At 35.6% G+C, this 16,240-nt stretch overlaps 1 long non-coding RNA gene across 1 annotated transcript in view; it reads left to right on the top strand.

Moving 5' to 3' along the window:
• Positions 1-6,153: 6,153 nt before the first annotated feature.
• The window catches only part of LOC110362878 (uncharacterized), a 330,506-nt gene continuing 320,419 nt past the window's right edge, over positions 6,154-16,240 (top strand). The window contains exon 1 of the long non-coding RNA XR_010475687.1: positions 6,154-9,100. This is a non-coding gene — a long non-coding RNA (uncharacterized LOC110362878). The remainder of the gene's footprint in view (positions 9,101-16,240) is intronic.

Below are 16,240 nucleotides of genomic sequence, written 5' to 3'. Positions count from 1 at the left end.
GGCATGAGGGGATGTTTGCTCTGAAGTTATTTTTTTTCTTTGTATGTTTACTTCTGGGGAACTGTGAAGAGTCTGTTTTGTGGGGTTTTGTTTGTTTTTCTTCCTCAACCCCTTGGTAGGTACTTCATACCTTGTGCCTAAGAGGGAATTTAGGGCCTTAGTACTTCAATTGATTTTCAGTTTGATATTAATTCATTTTCAGCAGACCTACAAAAGTTTTGTACCTTGCAGCTGAGACTGTATGTAGGATTCATGAGAAAAGATGTATCAATTCAGTGAAATTTAATTAAATATATATTATTTTGAACATGTCATAGCTATATAGCAAAGAGTACTACTAAGAGTAGGTCTAATTTCTACAGTAACAATGATGCAAGATCTTTCAGGATGGTTTTTGTTATCTTTTGGCAGCTTCCATACAAAAGTAAAAGTGGGAGTTCTGTATTAAATGCAGTGATTCCTATCAGGCCTAGGTCTGTCACGTATGTACTCTGTGTATATGTTGCAAGTAAAATAACTTAGTATGGTAACAGTGATGTTGTAAATGTTTCTTTGAAAATAAGACAACTTGGAAGTAAAGTAAAATATTGAAAAGTAGAAAAAACAATCCTGAGCACAAATCAGAAAGGAAGAGTTAGATTCACAAAATTACTTCTGATGTAGTGACTGTGGTTCAACAGTCGTATGCTTATGGTGTTCTTCTAAAAATATGAGAAACCATTGGATTCTCTGCTTTGTAATCTTCCAGGGTAGTGATATGAAGATGCTCTAGCCTATCTTCCCCAACCTGGTAGTATTGTTCCAGTTTGAAAATGCTTGGTCACTGAAGTAGAAACAGAGCATCTTATGCTAACAAGCAAATCATTTTGTACATGAGAAATCTTTTATTTATAGGAATTGACTTAGACCCAGATTAGAGCTCCTCAGCCCAGTCTCGCTACAGGCAGCAGTCCCTGCAATGGCTGGGAAATGCCTGACCAGTGGAGAGATGAATTAAAATGAGAATGAGCAAGTTTCCTTTGTATCTTGCTTATCCTTTGTGTTTGGTGGGATTTAATAATAGTAATATATAAATATATATATAGTTATAAAGTATGCATACTTCATAACTGTGTATTGTGACTGCTGGCTTTAAAAATTAATTTTAAGGGCATAAAAATGCATTGATTAAATTAAGTGGTTCCTGTGTGAAACATTGTAGTAAAAGTTTACTATAAAATACTGCTAAATTAAATGTTAATTATTTTAATTTAAAACGGTTAATTTTTTAATCTTGTGTTTTAATTACATTCCTCTTTTTACTTTCTACCTTTCTTGTGGTGTTTTTGTGGTATTTTATTGTGCAGGAATATAAAACTACGTGGTTTGTGGTTTTTTTCCCACCTAAAAATGTATCTATTCTTCAACACAGAAAAAAGCAGAGTAACAAGGAATAGCAAAAAGAAAAGCAGGAGCAGAGTGTTTGGTTGTGCCACCATCTTACGAGCTTCAGGGAACACAGATGTGTTCCAGTGAAAGAAGTCTTCTCTTGTTCTCTCCATTTTGACTACCTTTTCCAGTTTTCTGTATTGAACTTTAAAGAGGGAAAATAATCTACAATGGGCCTTTTTTTTTAAGGCAGTGAAAGTTCTTTGAGCTTATCTTTGTAAGAGGCAGTTTTATTGTTGTAGAAGTTAAGGAACAGGGGTTATTTCCATCAATTTTAGTGGGAAAGAAAATGGGTTCACATTCCAAGATCAGTTGGGTGCTTTAGAAGATCTCACTGGGTGGGCTGTTACTTCCTCCTGTTTTTTAATCTCTTATCTCTTTCTCCAGAAGTCTACCTTCCCCTGAGCGGTCTGTCTGACCTTTATGCTCTGCCTGTCATAACTAATTACAATATCATCCATCTGCAGTGTGCAAAAAAAATTCCTAGAGCTAGTAAACTCTGGAAAAAACAATTGTTTTTATGATAGGTACAGCCGACTTGATCCTTTTATAACTGTGCAGAAAAACATGCATTTATACCTTTCCTTTTCAAAAAGACATGTCCATGAGCATGGTGGGAAGAACGGTCTGTGCTCTGTCTACACTGATTGTTCCAGGTCTTGTGCAGTCCAGCATAAGTTGCTTAACTTGTACAGCTGTGATGCTTGATTTGGGATCAGAGGGAGAGTGTTACAGTAGATTCTGGAATATTAAATTAAGGCTTTTTTTTTTTCTTTAACCTTTCATGTCCAGCTTCTGTTAAGCTGCAATGAATTTTGTTTTAAAGTTATTCTAGGAGATGGAAGTGTCCAAGGAAGAGAGACTGAGTTTTATATATAGAAAACCTTTGGAAAGAAAGAATCTGGAGCTCATGTTGACATATCCAAGCTAGTTTTGAACAAGAACTGTAATAAAACTATAATAATGGATAATGCTTCCATCGCACAAGAAGTGCCCTTCCAGCCTGTGTTCTCTTCATAAGCAAAACGGCTTATAGTTGCTGCTCTTTTATTGCAGGAGATTTTAATAAAATATTGAGATGTATCAGTAGAAGAATAATAACAGTTGTTTAAAAGTTCTGTTTCTGTAATTATTGCAGGCCTAAAAGATGAGATTTGTATTCAGAGTTAGTGTACCCAACAGTTGCTTTCTTAGCAGAAAGATCGTGTTGAGGATGACAACCGTGGCACATATTGAATGTGTAACTGATAATTAACAAAGTCTTAAACTTGGTCATAGCTGAATGAATGACTGAAACCAGGTCTAAACTTTATTAAGTAACTTTGGCTAGCTTGGCTCTTAATTTGTAAACTGTTGGTGAAAACATATTAACAGTTGTTACATGTTAAACAAACAGTCTTTGCTTCTGCCTTTCTCTAAGTTCTAGAGTCTGTCATTAGTTAATAACTTTTTTTGATTAGAGTTTCCACGACAGGCTGGCATGCTTACATCCCTTCAGAGGGTGAGTTTGACTCCTACTATGAGGATGCTGGTGCAGGTGCAAATTATAAATTTTCTTTTCAGGAACATTTGCTAGTAATCCAAGACTTCATTGAACATTCTTGCCAATAAGCTAAGTGTTAGAAAGTCAGCAAAGCGTATGTAATGCTGTGAACACACTTGAAGTCCTGAAAAACCCAATTGCGTGATAGAGTATGTATGGTTAGTATAACTTCAAGGAAGGAATTCAGTCTGTCAAACTTTGCTGCCAATTGCATTGATGACAACCTGGTGCCTTTTTGGGGAACAGTTTCCCTTACATAACACTGCAGGCATTTGCTGTCTGTGAAGCAGAAAAACCTGATAACAAAACAGCTTTTAAACAAAACACAACAAACCCTGAGGGTTTGTTTTTCTTTGCTAATAGTTTGACTAATAGGATATATATATATATGTGTATATATATATATTTTTTTTTGTTTTTTTAAATTACTTTTTTTTTGCCAAAGTAAATCTATTAGATGTTTCACTCAAGTTTGAAACCTCATCTTTGCTCTGGAGGATTCCTGACATCCTTTGCCTGTAGAAAATGACCTTAGGAAACTCAGCAGTAGTCCACTGTTTCTGTATTGCTTTGTCCTAATATTAGATATTCTTCAGAAGTGAAGACAGTGGTGAAAGATCTTTTTGATGTGTGAGAGCACAGGCTGTATTTCAGAATAGTAAACAGTTTTCTCATGCCACTCAAGCATAAAGCATTTAAACATTTTTCCTAAAAGTATATGTGTTCTTAGGTATTTCTGTACACTAGTTATGAAACTATCACTGACTTGTGACTCCCTGACTAACAATTATTGTTTCAAGGAGAGTCACTACTGGATGTGATCAGCTCAAAATTCTGGGTAGTGTCTCAGCAGGAACAGATTTCTGCTTTTGGGGTTATGTTATTGATCATTCTTTTGAAAAGTACATATTTAAACTACACAAAGATAAGCACCTGAAGTGTAGTTTGAGTCAATCAAAAAGGAAGTTATGTTCCAGCAGTGCTCACTTCATGGAAATATTCACTGTATGTCAAGTAAAAGACAAAGCTTTATTTAATGTGTGGAATCCAGTAACTTCATGAATTTTGACAGTAAAAAGCTTCCATGTCTTCAAGTGCCATCAGCAGAAATGCAAGCAGGGATTTCTGGTGTAATTTTGAATTCATAATAAGTTGCAGAAAGTTACGAACACTGTCAGTATGCATGAAAAGGAGGAAATAATTATTGTAGGCTTTGAATAGCATCCTTAAGTAGAGTGGCTACATGAAGCAACAAATTAAGGGCATAATCCCATGCATGATGAATCATTCTATATACATTAGATAGAAATTTTCATTTGTAATAACCATAGTAAGTAGAAGGAAGGCAGGTTCTCAGGCAATAAGAAATATTTTGGTCTATCAGTATACTGTGGCTTGCAAAAGACTGTGACTAATACCACTGTTGTTAGCAGTATGACTATAAACAGGATCAGGTTTTTTTATTCTGGCCAAACTGCAAACTGAAGTACAAAGAAATAATGTCATGTAAACATTCTAAAAACAATACTAAACCCCAGCCAAACAAAAAACCTTCCCAAGTGTTGCATCTTTGATATTTTATCATCTTTGCTTCTGAGCTGGTGATGTTTTTGTGTTAATATTTGTGAACTAATCAATTTTTGTTGAAATTGTGGCTTCCTTGCAGATATCTGGAGGTGTGATGTGTTCTTTAGGCAAAGAACAAATTTTTCCCAGATTTAATAGTAGCTTCTGTGTTGCCTTTTTCCTCCCAGGAGAAGTTTAACATTGGTGGCTATTATGTTGCTTTTGTTTAGCTTTATATCCATAAGTGATCAAATATAATGAAAGAAATCCCAAAACACCAGTAGAAGTTAGTCTCTAATGTTAATTGCTTTGTATTCCTCGAGTAATTTAAAGAGGCAACCCTAAGTAGTAAAGTAAAAATGCATTTTACATACTAACACTTTTAGCAGGCTGGTGGTACTTGTAAAAATAGCAACAGCAGTCCATTCAAAACTACTAAAAATATCACATGGCTATTAAAGCTTAATTGTGCAGCACAAGGGGACTAAAATAGCCCAGTAAAGGTCTGGTCTTGCTCCTGCCCTTCTGTATGTGTGAACTGTAAGTTTTACAAAATTTCTCATTTCTATGGCTGCATCTTGTATCAACCGCTATTTATCATTCTCTACTAATGTTACTAATTCCGTAACATGTGGCATATTTTTCTGAGAGTTGAGTGCTTGCACAGCTTTTGTGTTCAGGATAGTTCAGAATATTCCTATTGACTTTAGGCTTTTTATCAGTTTCTCTAAGTCACATATTTTAATAATTCTCTAAGCAGCTGCATGCTAGAAGTTTTATTGTCAGCCAACAGCACAGCTTCCTGCAGGTGCAATTTGTAGGATGAGGCAAGTAGAGAAAGCTAACAGAGCTGGAATTTTATGTTGGGTGTCCTCAGGCATTACATGTGTACAAACTTCCACTGTTGTTCTGGACCACAAGATTGGTAATGTCTTGAGAACAAATGTTGGACTGTATTTACCATGCTGGTGATGTTCACAAGCCTTTGATGTATTAGAATGCCTTCTAGGTTTTATTGATGTGTTTAGAAGAAATCAAATGGAAAAGCAGTAAGTTGAACTACTTGGGCTGTCCTGATAGGCATAGTTGTAAATAGTCTGACTGTATATCAGCTTATATCTAGTTGTGTCCTGATTTCTGGATGTTTTCTTATTCGATGATAATATTTTTTTTAAACAAGTTCTTTCAGTGCAGCTTTGTATCCCTTGAAGAGATGAGAAAGAATACTTTTTATTTGTTTCCTTTCCCAGTAACCTCAGTGCAGTAGTTGTTGGTATCTATAGAAGTAATTTAACCTTTAATTACACAGGGAAAGCAATATATATATATACTTTCATATGTAAAGTTTTTATATCTCATGCAAAATCTCTTGAAGAAAAGAAAAACTATGCAATTATTTTATTTACCTGATTGACACCACAGTCAAAAGCGTAAGGGAAACAAAGTAGTGTGATTGCAGCAGAGCACCACAGAGTAAACCAGTGAATAGTCACTTCTCAATAAACCTATTTAGTAAATATAGAATTCTGTCTGTCTAAAGTGATGACAATTGCATTTTGTTTTGAAATAATGTATTATTTTGAAAGTGTTATTTAAAATCATCTTAAAATGAAATGCTTTTTTTGAAATTACACACACAATGAAATATATTTCTTTGTTTCTGAATTCCAAGTAGGCTAATTTTTCCAAGTCTTCAGTCAGAAACAAAGCTAGGAAGATTTCAGTACAAAAGGTGAAGACTGCTTAATGTGATGATAAACTGAAAGCAATTAAATTAGACTGGAAATATTTCTGCAGCCCTAAATGTAGTAGGAGTTGCCTGTTGAAGTGTTATAAATAACTCATCCTCCCCCACTCCTCCTATTTGGCAGAGTTGTTTTGCCACTTAGTTCTTTAATTTTATGAAAGTTACCTGATCTTCAGGTTGCCAAAATACATGTTAATTCATCTTGTTCATCTGGAGGTGGTTAAAAGATGGCAAATATGAATTCATTCCTAGCCTTTGCCTAGTGATAGTTCAGAGTTCAGTTCCAAAGCCTGTACTAATTTTTTGACACAAGTGTGCCAAATGCAACTGTCCTCTCCTCAGAGGGGAATTGTGGAGCAAGTCAAGGATGACTTTTATTGAGTAGCTGACCAAACAAGCAGAAATGAGAACACTTGCATCTTTAATAAAAGAACAGTGCACATCTTTCCCCCTTGACTAAACAATCGCACAACCACAGTAAATGCAAGCACTTCCATTTTAATTATCAAGCACCTGCCTGTCTTTAAGTGATTGTTGTGAGTCAGAGAGGAAGAATCTGTCTTAAACAAAATGAGTGTTATTCCAGTGGCATGCAAGCCTCTGGGCAGCTGACTCAGCAGTTAGTGCTGAACTCAGTTCCCAAGGTTGGAAAAGCAGTAAGCAAAAACTTACTTAAAAAAACCACACACACACACACACACACACACACACACAAAAACCCCAAACAAACCCACCAAGCCTGAAAAGCAAAAAAGAAAACCCAAACCAACACCAAAAAGCACCCCCTGACGCTATGTTTATTAACATCTGATTTGTATAAATTCATTTCACTGTGGAAATATTAAGTTACGAAACACTGGATTAAAAACACTGGAAAATTGGTGAGGATGGTATGCACTTAACTCCCACATGAAGTTAAATGGCAAAAGGAGTTAGTTCCACAACTTCCATACTTCTGAGTTAGACCGAAGGCAACAGACCAATATTTTGGCACTTGGTTCTGCTCTTGATTCCTTGAATGTGCTGAATGGTCAGAAGCTTACCTGATGCCCACAGCCACTGCTTCACTGGAAGCTGGGACCTTCTTCTGCAAGCCGAGGCAAAGCAGATGCCATGACAAACATGTGCTGTTTAACTCTGGGCAGACATGGAGGAGCAATGTTCTGTAGACAGCATCAAGCAGGTGATAACTGCAAATTATTGAATGGAGCTGCGCACTAGGAATATAAAGAAAATAGATGAAAGTAGCTGAAGGGAAAATAGCTGTGCATGCTTTGTCAACAGTAGTTAGGTCAGAGCAGCCTGAAAGAGAAAGGTAATGTTATAGAGGACTTGAGAATAGCCTGACTTATAAATATCCCACTTTAGATATGCTTTTGCAGTGATTGTTTCAAGATAAAAAAGCTTGGTGGGCTGTTACTGTCTTGACTTTTATGCCCAGGGCTGTAATACTTAATTCTCATCCCACCATTAGACTTTCAGTCCATTTGCTTTTATTGCAGTTCTCTATTAAAAAAAAAAAAAAAAAAAAAAAAAAAAAAAAACACCCAAGTTTCCTAATTCTCTTTATTGTCACACTTATTCCTGAAGTTATGTTCTGGTGCTCTGCAAGTCACATGCTTTTTGGCTGCAGATACATTCGTACTGTGCCTTCTCAAGTTGAGATTTAGAGGCACTGATTTTGGTGATGACCAAAAAATAAAAATGAAGTGTTTTAAGCATGAGTGCCTCTTTGTAGGAAAGAAATAGATTTGCTATTTCTAAATGTAATATGATTACAGGAAATATGCTTAATAAGTTTGAGGATAGCTGTCTCTTTCTGAGGGGAAAAACTTACACTTCATTTTCTTGTCCCGTCCGAAAGGACCAGGCTTCCAGAGGGACTGGAAGAGAAGTATTGCAACTGCACTCCTAATAAACCTGGAACTGCAGAATGTCGCAGTGAATGCTGTTTTTCCAGAATTTGTGACACTCTGAGAGCCTCAGCCACTGTCCCTATTGCTGCATGCCAGGGACGCAGATCTACCGTAGGCACTCCGGCTACAGCTACTGGCACAGTATAAATTAGAGGCTGTCTGTAGGGGCAGGTTGAAGAGTAGTTTTTCCTTCTTGGTAGGTCTCACAAAGCATCTGTTACTGACGAGTATGAGAAAGAGAAAAATAGAGAATACTTAAGGACATTCTTTTCTGTGTTAGTGTCTACATCCAAGTGAGGCAGTGTCAAAACAATCCTGAATGTCACTTGTGTACATTAAAATGGTCAGAGGTGGTTTAATGCTGGATGCTTTTATACTCTTTATCTACCTCCCCTGTCTAGATTTGTCATAGTGTTAATCCTTGTATCTAAAAGATTGTTCCTCTTATGAAGCAATACCCATATTTATTTACAGCAGTCTTGTCTTTGACTTCTAAAGCCAAGTTGATGTTAATGGACACTCAGACTTTGCAAGGGTTTGGGTTGGGTCACTGCTAAGATAGTTGCTGAGATGGTATTGCTTCCTACAATGCTGAGTCAACAATTAAGTGTTAATTGCAAGGTTGGTAGCAGGTGTTTTATAAATATCTTTTTATGCTAATGACTTCCCAAAATGATAAGTTTTTCAGGATCAATGAAGCTATTAAGGGTTATGAGAGTGGCAGATCGCCACAGAGATGAGACTTCATTCATAGTTAGCAAAGATTAGAACAGCTATTTTAACCATTTGTTTGATTTCAGAGTGATGAAAGGACAGTTTCTTCAGCTGAGTTGAGGAAAAGAAGCGATTAAAGAGAAGGCATAGAGAGAATGCAAACTGAGGAAGAAGAAATAGTATGGGGTATGCATTTATTTTTTTTTTTCGTGGTTTAAAGTGGGTACCATTGCTGTGACCATTTCTTTCCACTGCTGGTAATTCATAAAACCTGTCGCTTTCTTCCTGCTTTTTTTCCTGTTCTCTGCATAGCAAGTCCCTTCCCTCTTTTCTTATTTTTTTTTTTTTTTTGGTTAATTATTCTCAAAATAGTTAAAGTTTTACTTTTATAACTGTGATTATACATATCTGAAGAGAATAAAACACAGTAACCATAACACCTCCACACCATAACCCATTTTTTTCACATAGTAGACCTTCTCTTTGATTACTCGTATTCACTGACATAGCATCATCTCTTGAACAGTGACCCCCATGGTCCAAAATGTCTTGATTGCCATTATATATAGTGATTGTTAGCTGTACTATTTCAGTAGCTAAAACATAGAAAAGATGCTTGCATAACTTGGAAAAGGAGGTTTTATTGGCAGTTTTCCACTAGAAGATGAACTCTGTCAGTTGACTTTCACAGTACTTTCAGGAACTCTTTATATATATATATATATATATTAACAAACTTAGTAAGTATTCATATTTTGTAAGCTAATCTTCACTCTTTAAGTATCTCTTGATAGGGCAGGTACACAGCCATCTTCTCAAAGTAGTAATGGAACATATTGTTTATCGACTGTCTGCTTTGGCTTTCATGTAATTTGAGCTTTGCAAGGAGATCCTATACCTGATGCCTTGATAGTTTTGATAGGAATGGGAGCAGGCTGGGATTTATTTTTTTTTAATTCTCTTGAAAATCTAATGAAGTCGTATAGGAAAAACCTTGTCTCACTACAGGCAGTTGGAAAGCATCACTCCTTTCAAGAAGGAACAGTGATCATTAGTTTTAACCATAACAAGAGAATCATGAAAGGCCAAGAACAGGAAAGTCTGAATACGCTACATTTATCTAAATAGTTATTTAATATAGATAGGTTTAGGCCGTTCGGTAAAGGCAGAATTGAACATATTTTGCAGGTTAACCCAACAAAACTAATTTAAAAATTAAAATTATTAAAATATCTCCTAGGAAATTTCAATTATAAAATGACTTTTGTAAGTAATTTCCTGTACAAGACTACTAATGTGCCCCATATGTTTACTCTAGCACTGAAACCAAGGGAATGTTTAAGTTTTCTCAGACTGCTTTTTAAAATGAAAATGGCTTAGTGTAGTGTGACTTTTTTGACTTTTCATACTCTTTTAAAACATCTGGAAAAAAATTGAATTGCTGGAAGATTAATTAACACTGCTATGGCTATGGTATGCCTGTGTTTCTTTGAGTTGATTGTAATTTTATGCTAACAGTTCTATTGCCATCTGAGTACTGGTGTAATGTAAACTGTCACCAGTGACATTTTTATGCCCTAACAGCTTTGTTTCTAGTATGCGGGTAATTGTAAATTAGACTAATAGACATTTTAGCTGGAAGAAAGAGACCTCTTGTTCACCTTGTTCTTGAATGTGTGTTAAATAGATGTGTACAGCAATTACTCATTTTGTTTAAATATGTAATATTTTACCCTTAATGTGGCACTTGTCACTGTCAATAAGTAATGCTGTAACTTCATCTAGATCGCTGAGAGTCATGTTGCCTAACTGGCTTTTTTTTTTTTTCTTGTTATTCTCGTAAATGAAAGCTTTATTTATATGGGAAAGTACTATGTACCCATATTTGCAAGCCTACTCAGTAGTGACTTCTACAACCTTTTTGAAAGTGTGTTTCATCTATAATTAATCAAAAAACATAATCCACTATTCTAAATCTTTAACTACTCTATACTTTATAAAAGCAAGTAATCTTCAGTTGGAATATCACAGTAGATGTTCCTAAACTAATAATTATTTCACAGTAATTTTATAATCAGGATTTCCTTGCTTTGTCCTGTGTGATCTTTGAGTATTATTTACAATTTTCCCTATTAAAGCTTCATAATAGACTTTGAATTACGTTTTTTTTCCTCAGTATATAAATCAAAAATTAATTGAAAATGACTCAGCACTTTATTAGATACCTCCTTGGAATTTGTGCTTACATGAAATAGATAAGGCTATTTTGAGGAAAGACAATTGTTTCAACTAAGAAGTTTTAGGAATGAAATTGCTGGATAGTTTCTTGATGTAATGTGTAAAATTGAGTGTTTTCCTCTCCCTCGATTCAGTTAATCCAAGAGAGAAACTATTTTTCCTTCTATTAACATCACCCAGAATAGGTTTCCCGTTAATGTACTTGGATAAGGTAAGACATATTTTACTAAAAAAAATAATAAAACTGCAGAAATTGAATGAGCTAGGGATTGTCCTGAACTGGTTTTCAAACAGCCGTCCCACTGTTACAAATACAGAGACTGGTTGTGTAATACAGTCTTAAATATCTCGTAACTCTCATGTTTCTATCATGTTTGAGAATTACTTGCTTTTAATCTCCTTTCAGAAGTTTAAAATATCTGAAGAGTAAAATACAACATTACTCAATAAAGTATAATTACCATTTAAAGATTTTAATTATCCTGTGGAATAAAAAGGAAATGCATCCTTGGACTGTGTAGTAAAAATAAAGTTGAAATGTATTTAGGAAGAGTTAGTACTGAAAGATGACTCGGATTGTGACTATGATTATTGTAATAGTTTAATTATTGGAATTCAGCTTTCATAGATAAGAATCCACTGAATAATTTCATAGTAAGAAGGGATCAGTTATGCGGACTAACCAATTGTGTTCTCTGTATGTAGGACTGGGAAAGCTTTAGTCTTACCAGGCTTAGGGGTTTTTGTATAAGTAATACGTACCTGTTAATAGACTCTTAAGAATCTTTCTTTATGCTTGTTTAGGAGGATAACAATACCATGGTTAATGAAATAGAGTAGTAAAGCAAGTGAAGGTTAGGACTTCTTGCTGGGGTTTTCTTTTGTAGGCATTTTCAGATATGTGGGCTTACAGCAGGGGTCCCACCTGAAACAATTTCCTGTAAGGCCTGGTTGAGCTATTACTGTGAAATTGTCCTTTAATACTAGGTGAAGTGCAGCAAATGTGAATATCTTTCTGGCTTTACTATTTAGGTTTCACTGTTTGTAGAGATGAAACATCTTCCAAATGTCTGTGATAAATTCTTGTAATAGAGTTGTAGAAAGAAGACAGAATCTGTGCCAAGCAGTCTTGAACAGCATATTACTAATACACTTAATACATTTCTCCTAGGAAATTGGAGCTCTGTAATAGAAAACATGTTTTCAGATTAATCTAAATGACTGTATTATTAGAGTGCAAAGGGATACTCTCAGCCAATCAAGAATACCTTTTTCCCCAATCAGTCCATGGGGTGAAAAGCAGATACATTATCTGGTTCCTGTTGATGGGAACCAGGAGGAGGGTAATCAGCCGAGAGTTACCCAGTAAGCATATGGATGATACGCAGATAAGGGTGGAAAACAGGGCCATGTTTTCCCCTCTCATTTATACTCATTGCAGTCTGAGTTGCGTAGAAGAGTCCTGATAAATATCAGTGCTGTATGATATACAAACTAGTCTAGGAATGGAATAGCATTATGAAAAAACATTTCAGTACAATTGTGCTCATGTTTAAACTTAATCTGAATTAATTAAGCGAATATGTCATTTGTCCATGGGACAAGTATTAGGTAATGATATTGAGTAGAGAAATAGCTCAAGTGCATTTTTAAGTAAAGGTAATGTAGAGGCTCAGTTCTGGTTTTTACTCAAGTCTTTTCTTCCTACCCCTGTATTTTGGAAAGAAAGAGGAGAAAAAAATATTTTCTTTCCCCTAACTTGTTTTACAAAGAGAGGTCATTTGGCCAGTTGGGAGCTACATAGATGTTTGTACAGAGACATATGTGACTGTTGGGAAGAACCATGAGTTTAAAGAAGAGTGTTGCTCTGCTGTGTTGTAAACTGCATTTACTGTCCTGCCAATGCAGAGACGGTAAACTGGCATCTTGGTGCAGGTGATGTTGCTGTTCTGGGAGAGGTCATCGCAAAAGCACTGTCACTGTAGGTGAACATGCTGCTTGTTCCTGCAGTATCTCTTGGTAGTTACCTGATTTTTAGACAGCTTGTGTCTGCCTTGCCTAACTTTGCAGTAGGCTTGATGGAGTCAGGGGAAAAAGTCTTCTAGAACAGATGTAATACACAAGACGAAGACTTCTTGAAAAACGTTTAGTGTTCATAGGACACAGCAATTATCTTTCTTCTGCATAACTATTTGACATGCACCAGTCCTTCTACTGTACTTATGGATCGTGCAGTTGTAAAGTTAAATACAGTCCTTTTGCGCAGGGAGGAAGAATAGTCTAGAGAGGGAGTAGAATATTTATATAATGAATAAAGGCTCAAACATGCTGTAGGCTTTAATTAACCCCTCAGAAACATAGTATCAGAGAAAGTAGATACCGACGTGAACTGAGTGCTGATCTGCTATCCAGAGATCATAACCTTGGTCTAATTACATTATTAGTATATAAATTATTTCATGAATTATTTATTTGAAATTAATGTTGCACATATTAGTTGTCATTAATAACTTAGAGGTGCCTTTTTGTCACAGAAGAACAGATTAACATTATAATTACTGTATGAAAAGTAGATATTGATGAAAAATTGCTGTTTGAGACATACAATTGTCATTACATCATTTTATTCTGTTCACTTTTTTCATTATTCTGCATTCCTAATAGTTGTCATTTAGAAGACCTGTTAACTTTGTGATATATTAGTAGATATATTGATACGGGATATCCTAGTACCTAAAAGAATACAGATACTTGGTTATTTGTGAAGGTAGAACAGAGACAGAAGAAACTCAGCAACAGCTTAATGGACTAAATTGCGAGTATTGTGGCTACAGTTTTGTGAATCTGTGCTGACTGTGAAATCCTCGTCTCAAATGACTTGCTGTTTGTTTTCTTCCTTTGAATATTTTTTCCTCTTCATCTTCTCAAAAAAAAAAAAAGTGAGAGGAATCAGCAGCATAATTAAAGCCATGATACACATTGCAAGAAATTATAGGTGTTGACATTTTACTTTAATTGTTTGGTGCCAACTGTTGGGGAATACAAGCTAGACAACAATTTAACACAGAAAAAGCTTCTCAGTTTGAGATCTTCAAAACAAATGTTGTGCTTGTGTTGTAATATTTGTGCAGAAATGTTAAAACCCCCTATTTGCTGGTGACCTCGTGAAACTGCTCAGAGCTGAATAATAGCTATAGTTAAAGGCTCACTGAGGAGTGCCCCTGCAGACTGACGGCTGGAGTGGGAAGGTCTTTTGTGCTTGAATCAAACACTCCTGATTTATCTTTGGTTACATAAACATTTGCTATCTAATAGCAAATATATAATAATCTTCTATAAAATTATTTTAGTGAAAGAAACTGAGATGTCTTTCTGTGAGTAGCTTATCCACAGTTTTGACTTTCTTCTTGTTTACTGCCTGCTACTTTACTGCATTCTGTGTGTGAATGCCTTTTCAGATGTCCTCTGGTCAAGAGAACCTCAGAGTTAGGCTAAATTTCCTGCTGTGTAATTGTATGCTTTTCCTATCCTTCATGTGTTATGTACATCAGCCTTAGTTTTATGGGTATGGGTTTCTTTTACTGCCACCAAGCAGTCATGTTTCTGTTGTTTCTGGGTCATATGTGAATGGTCCCAATTCACTATTTCCCAGCTTTGTCACCAGAGGAATGAGAAGGTAACAAGAAAGCTCTTGTGCCTTTTGTGGGAGGCTGTTGTTATGAGCACAACTGTTTTATGAATCTAATAAAGTGTTGCTTACTGTTAAGCAGTTGCATCACTCATTCAAGAGGCTTTTGTGGCTGATTCCTGAGAAAAGAAGGATTGTACTTGTCCTAAATTTTTTAGATTAACTGAGGTTTGAGAGTTTTAACAATTCCTAGCAGGCTTCATCTTGCACTGTAAGTCTGATGAGGATAATGACATTTATAAGTACCTAACAAGTAGCAAGTATGCTGTTTCCCTGAAAATAAGACAGGGTCTTATATTAATTTTTGCTCCAAAATTATTACTCTTTTACATGTATAGCTGCCTGGACACTGTTTAAATTGACTTTTTTAATGAACTGTAACTAGGGTTTATTTTTGGAGTAGGGCTTATTTTCAGGGAAACAGAGTAGATACAAAATGCTATTTTCAGCAGTTCAAACATCTAATATATTAAATGCTCAAGGAGGGATGTTGTGCTTTTCTGGTACAATGATTCATTGTTTTATGAAGGTCTGTGCAAAGTTACTTTACTGTCTGGCAAAGCTTCTGTTAAGTTTATGCTTAATATGATAAATGACTTATACAATGAATAAGTGTCACTGAAATTAGTACACTGTTTAACTTTAAAAAATAGATGAGCAAATCCTGTAATACTTATTCTGCAATATTTATTTTATTTTTTTGACTTGTAAAGGAAAACTCTAATTGAAGAACATTGAACAAAGAGGATGAAATCTACAGTAGCAGATGAATTCGTGTTGAATTGCAATGTGTTTGTTGTGTAATGAGCATTGTGTAATGAGCATTTTTCTTTAAGACTGTAGGATGGTTCCTGCACGAAAAGCAGGAACTGTCTTGTGGTGATCATCAGGAGTTGTGTTGCTCAGTCACTTGATCAGCTACTGATCACAATCATGTTGTGATTAGGACTTTAAAAAAATGTGGATTAAAAGTAAGAGTATGAATTGTCTTAATCTGAAGATGTAATCAGAGTCTTTGATATTTTGGCTGAGTTACCTGGAAAAGGATAACTATTTGTTTTCTGTAGGAGTAGTCACTGCTATGTTATCTGCTGAGCCTGTTATGATAGGTGTGTGTGTCACAGATCAAGAAGGAGGATTACCTTGTTTATCGATCTCAGCAGGGGACACATGTCAACAGTGTTATAAACACTGACAAGAACCACTTCCTTCTGAGTGTGTGTGAACGGATTAACACAGCTACTTCAGATACTTAGTGATGAAAGTAATCTTGAGGCACCATACCTAGTTGACTTAAAATCAGGTGTTGTGAACTACCCTATTAATGGTTTCAAGACTACCTAGAAACTGTTCTTAATGATAGCTTCTGGTGCCTGTGTGCCACTGTGGTTCCAAGTTTT

Source organism: Columba livia, chromosome 12 (assembly GCF_036013475.1).
Source record: "Columba livia isolate bColLiv1 breed racing homer chromosome 12, bColLiv1.pat.W.v2, whole genome shotgun sequence".
Taxonomy (NCBI): Eukaryota; Metazoa; Chordata; class Aves; order Columbiformes; family Columbidae; genus Columba; species Columba livia.
This window is presented reverse-complemented; position numbering and strand designations above follow the sequence as displayed.